Source organism: Saccopteryx bilineata, chromosome 1 (genome assembly GCF_036850765.1).
Source record: "Saccopteryx bilineata isolate mSacBil1 chromosome 1, mSacBil1_pri_phased_curated, whole genome shotgun sequence".
NCBI lineage: Eukaryota > Metazoa > Chordata > Mammalia > Chiroptera > Emballonuridae > Saccopteryx > Saccopteryx bilineata.
In genome coordinates this window covers 112,517,254-112,523,220 of record NC_089490.1, presented here as the reverse complement: position 1 = coordinate 112,523,220, position 5,967 = coordinate 112,517,254, and positions in this window count along the sequence as shown.

Here is a 5,967-nt window from a genome sequence, read left to right as displayed (position 1 = left end):
ATAAACCTTATCTCATCATAAAATAAGACTTTGTAAGTGAAAGAAAATCTTATGAAGAAGTATTGTGTAGTCATATGTTAAACATATGCAGAGAAGTACCCAGAATTGGTAACAAATCGGTGAGGAAGAACAAGAAGGAATATTAGCTTCTATAAGCATAAATCCTCAAGAACTTGATAATCCAGGAAAGACAAATTCACACATACAGGAACTACAGTATGAACAATCACTAAACAAGGCACCCAAATAAAAAATAATACAGATCAGGCAGTAGCGCAGTGGATAGAGCGTCAGACTAGGACGCAGAGGACCCAGGTTTGAAATCCCAAGGTCGCTGGCTTGAGCGCAGGCTCACCTGTTTTCAGGACAACTCACCTGCTTGAACCTAAGGTGTCTGGCTTGAGCAAGGGGTCACTCAGTCTGCTGTGCCCCCCCCCCCCGCCGCCAGTCAAGGCACATATGAGAAAGCAATCAATAAACAACTAAGGTACCACAATGAAGAATTGATGCTTCTCATCTCTCTCCCTTCCTGTCTGTCTGTCCCTATGTCCCTATCTGCCCCTTTCTCTGTCCTTGTCACAAAAAAACCCCGATAACACAGATGTGCTAAGTTGTTCAGAGTGCATAGGGAGAGCCAAGCATCAGACTGATTCCTAGAAAAGGAAAAGTGAACATAGCAAATGTATTTTATTTTCTTTCTTTCTTTTCTTTCTTTTCTTTTTTTTTACAGAGTGGGAGGAAGTTTAAAAGAAAAATATGCTCTTCAAGTCCTGGGCATACTTTATATCCATGGTTTTTCATCTTTTTCGTCTTCTCAAAAGAACCTCCAAGGCATGCAATTCCTTTTAAAAATGCACAAAATTTCCACCCCGCCCTCCACACATACACAGAAACACATTTGTGCACTCTCAGACACCCCACGTAGAGGCACTGTTGGCCTATGTTGCATCAAGCCTCGCTGCTGCGGTGGAGTTCCTTGTAGTGAATTCCTAAGCAGCATGGCACACGCCCACGTCCACTAGGTCCGCATGCCTTCCGTGCCCTCATCCCTCTCTCCCCTGTTCTCCTCACCACTAGGCTAAAAGAGCACAGGTGTCTAAACAGTCAAGACTATCATGTTACTCCCTGGGCCACATGGGTCTGCTTGGCACATAGCCCTTGGGGAACATCAGAGAACAGAGAAGCTCATGAATATAGCTTGTTAGGCTCCGGCTGGTTTTCTATTAAATTTGACACATAAGAGTTGAAGAATTTAAAAATTATCTAGCCCTTTTCAAACTCTCATTGGAAATGAAAATTGCTTGATTCAATTCTGGCATGCATATTTTTGCTAGGCCCATCTCCAATCTAGAAATAGAAATAATTAAAAATAAAGCCTGCCAAGAAAGAAACAAAGGTGGCCATAAAATCTACCGTGCTAATCTCACCCATCTTGACGTACACCATATATTTTGCAAAGAAGGTAGCCCAGAGTCATCCCAGAAGGGACCCAACTCTTACTTCTCTGCCCCTGGCTTGTCTTTTTAAAGAGTTGATCATCTATGGTTGAGTAATAACATTTTAAAATCAGCACAGTTATACAGTGAATTTGTGGATAGTTCAAATTTTGACACAGCGACTGGGAAAGAAAAAGAGGAAAACTATTCAAAGAAAAAAACAAACCTCTGATTGAAGAGAGGTAGGGGGTGGCTTAAGTGAGGAGGGTAAGAGAACAAACACTAACCTTCTTATAGAAACCACAAACAAGGGGAACAGTACAATATTCTACATTCAGGAATGCCATGGCTACGTTGATATGTAAATCTGGCACTCAAACAACAGACTATTATTGCTGCTGATATGGTAATTTTGAGAGGTACAGAGAAAAGTGGGTGGGTCATGTGAAATTCATGAAATGCTTGAGGTGAGCTCACTGCTGAAGTATTAGTCACGTATTGCTTCGTGTGTGGTTTTATTCCAGTGTATTGTATAGATAAGTATTCCTCTGTACTTTTTGTTCCTGAAAAGTTCATTTTCATGAGACTATACAACATTTCATCTCAAAAGTCTGTTTCTGTCCTAAAAGGCATTTTGCAAAATGCCTCCCCTCCTTTGGCCTACTCAGACAAATATGCCGACATTTGCATACAGCACAGTACCTATTTACTCTGCATTGGCCAGCGAGTTCAGAGGCAAGAGCCTAAAGGAACATTTTCAGACTGAGCACATAATTCAACCCCCAGCTTGTCAGCAGAAGCAAAATAAATAAATAAATAATTCCAAGAAGGAGTGAAACAGTCTGTTGACAAGGAAGGAAAAAGAGGCCCAATAGACATAAAATAAGGAAGAGAAAAGCAGCTCACGGAACCAAAACCTTCCATGGTCAGACTTTGCCTTACCTCTTCCCCTTCACCAGTGGACCATAACCTTCTCCTCAAACTCAGCAGCTTTTCTTACTACCCCTCCTATTTAAAATACTGCTGTTATTTCTAAGCCATATATACATATCTCACCCAGAAGAGAAGAATAAAGTGAGCCCTTATATGAGGAAATAATAGGAAATTTATTTATTGGCCTATAAGCAACTGTTTAAAACTGAACTACCTTTTGTAAGAGATAGCTTACTAAGCACCACTAATGTGCTTCTCTTTTTCCCTACTTACTTGCTTCCTAAAGATTAGTTTAATAGGGGGTTTAGGTATAGGAGAAAAGAGGATTCTGTGGTTTTGAAGGATAGGTGTTATAAAAAGGGGGATAGATTTGGGTAAATATGATTACTGTGATGGAACTTTGGACATTTAAAGAGCATCAAGTAGACACAGGATACCTGTAGGGTTAAGGGTGGAGGAGAGAGGAGAAAGATGAGGAACCAACAAGTGATGAGGTACTTTCTTTCACAATTCTCCTGAGGGTTTACTCAACAGAAACGCATTAGACAAGCACATCTTATTCTCCTGACTCAGACCTGCAGTTTAAATTTACCATGGTACATGTCATAGAGCAAGTAAAAAAACAGCCTGCATTTATTGCTTAGAAAACTTTTCACTAAAGCAGCTTTCTTTCATCAAAGTTTGCTTTTGAGGTTGTTATTTCCAGTGTAAGATTTGGTGAACCCAGAGTTGTTTGCTGAATAAAAATCTGACAGCGTTAATCTTCCAGAGCTTGCATTTTTTTTTTTTTTTTTTTTTTTTTTGTATTTTTCTGAGGCTGGAAACGGGAGAGACAGTCAGACAGACTCCCGCATGCGCCCGACTGGGATCCACCCGCCATGCCCACCAGGGGCGAGGCTCTGCCCACCAGGGGGCGATGCTCTGCCCCTCCAGGAGTCGCTCTGCCGTGACCAGAGCCACTCTAGCACCTGGGGCAGAGGCCAAGGAGCCATCCCCAGCGCCCGGGCCATCTTTGCTCCAATGGAGCCTTGGCTGTGGGAGGGGAAGAGAGAGACAGAGAGGAAGGAGGAGGGGGGGTGGAGAAGCAAATGGGCGCTTCTCCTATGTGCCCTGGCCGGGAATCGAACCCGGGTCCCCCGCACGCCAGGCCGACGCTCTACCGCTGAGCCAACCGGCCAGGGCAGAGCTTGCATTTTTAAGGAACAAAAGATTGGAATCTTAGGTTATCCAGGAGGAGGACATGTGGTTTTGGTACGTGGAGACTTAAGGAAAGCATCAGGGGAACCATTTCTTATTTTGTAAATAACCTTAACTGCTTCAAGTTTTGCTTCAATCTTCTGTGGGGTTTTTATTTGTGTTATTGTTTTTTTATTTTTATTTTTTAAATTCATTTTAGCGAGAGGAGAGAAAGAGAGAGAAGGGGGTTGAGAAACAGGAAGCATCAATTCCCATATGTGCCTTGAACAGGCAAGCCCAGGGTTTTCAACCAGTGACCTCAGTGCTCTAGGTCAATGCTTTATCCACTGTGCCACCACAGGTCAGGCATTCTTGTATTGTTTTGTTTTTTGACAGAGATAGAAGGACAGATAGGAACAGACAGACAGGAAAGGAGAGAATTGAGAAGCATGAATTCTTAGCTGCGGCACTTTAGTTGTTCGTTGACAGCTTTTTCATATGTGCCTTGACTGGGGGGGGGGGGGGGTCTACAGCAGAGCAAGTGACCCCTTGCTCAAGCCAGAGACTTTGGGCTCGAGCCAGTGACCTTTGGGCTCAAGCCAGTGACCATGGGGTCATGTCTATGATCCCACACTCGAGCCAGCAATCCCATGCTCAAGCTGGTGAGCCCGTGCTCAAGCCAGTGACCTTGGGGTTTCAAACCTGGGTCCTTCATGTCCCAGTCCAACACTCTTTTTCACTGTGTCACCACCTGGTCAGAGTCAATCTTCTGTTTCTAAGGAAAGTATATTCCGCCTGAAATTTACTATGAGACGTACTTATGACCCTGAAGAGTTTTTTTAAAGCTACAAATAATATTTATGAGAATTTATGTGTTAATATTTCCTGCCATTTGTTAAGTGCTGTCTCTTGCTAGATGTAAATACCTTTGATTCTTTCTTTCTGGCATCACTTTTTAATATTGTGATTTTTCTATTTGGTAACTAACACGTATCTCCATTTATTTTGGCTTATTTACATAGTTAGGTTAATAATTCTTTTTATTTTTATTGATTGATTTTTAGAGTGGCAGAGAGAGGAAGAAGGGAGAAAGAAAGAGAAAAGCATTCATTTTGTTGTTCCATTTAGTTGTGCATTCACTGGTAGCTTCCCACAGGTGCCCTGACTGGACTGAACCCATAACCTTGGTGTTTCAGGATGACATTCTAACCAACTGAGCCAACCAGCCAGAGCCATAGATTAAGAATTCTTTTAGCCTGACAAGGCAGTGGTGCAGTGGATAGAGTGTCGGCCTGGGATGCAGAGGACCCAGGTTTAAAACCCTGATGTCACTGGCTTGAGCGCAGGCTCACCAGTTTTAGTGCGGGATAATAGACATGACCTCATGGTCGCTGGCTTGAGCCTGAAGGTCGCTGGCTTGAGCAAGGTGTCACTGGCTCATCTGAAGCTCCTGGTCAAGGCACATATGAGAAGCAATCAATAAACAACTAAGATGCCTCAACAAAGAATTAGATGTTTTCATCTCTCTCCCGTCTGTCTCAGTTAAAAAAAAAAAAAAAAAAAAAATATATATATATATATATATATATATATATATATCGTATTTTAAGCATATTTTCAAATCTTTTGACTTCAAAGGCTACCCACAACTACCTTTTTAACCTTTTTGCTTATACATAGCGCTTCCCACCCCCCCCAAGCTGGAAACGGGGAGAGACAGTCAGACAGACTCCCGCATGCACCCGACCGGGATCCACCCGGCATGCCCACCAGGGGGCGACGCTCTGCCCACCAGGGGGCGACGCTCCGCCCCTCTGGGGTGTCGCTCTGCTGCAACCAGAGCCACTCCAGTGCCTGGGGCAGAGGCCAAGGAGCCATCCCCAGCGCCCGGGCCATCCCTGCTCCAATGGAGCCTCGCTGTGGGAGGAGAAGAGAGAGACAGAGAGGAAGGAGAGGGGGAGAGGTGGAGAAGCAGATGGGCGCCTCTCCTGTGTGTCCTGGCCTGGAATCGAACCCGGGACCCCTTGCACGCCAGGCCGACGCTCTACCACTGAGCCAACCGGCCAGGGCCATAGCGCTTTTTCAAAAAACATTTATGTCTGATGGTGGTTAATGTCAATCTTCTCTGGTCAATACAATCTTACCTGAATGGTACAGCACCTAATATTCTGTGTGAATATTCTTGACAGTCTCTAGAAACTGTTTGCCTGAATATTAGCTCATAGGAATGAAGGTATTTCTTCACGGAAGCTGACTGTGCCAAGAATACAGGATGGGGCAAAAGTAGGTTTACAGTTGTTTGCATAGAAAGGAATAAATAATAAAAAAATACAAAAAAACCCCTCTGTGTTTTGTGTACTCACAACTATAAACTTTCTTTTGCCTCACCCTGTATTTCTATCATCAACAAGCAATCTCTGGA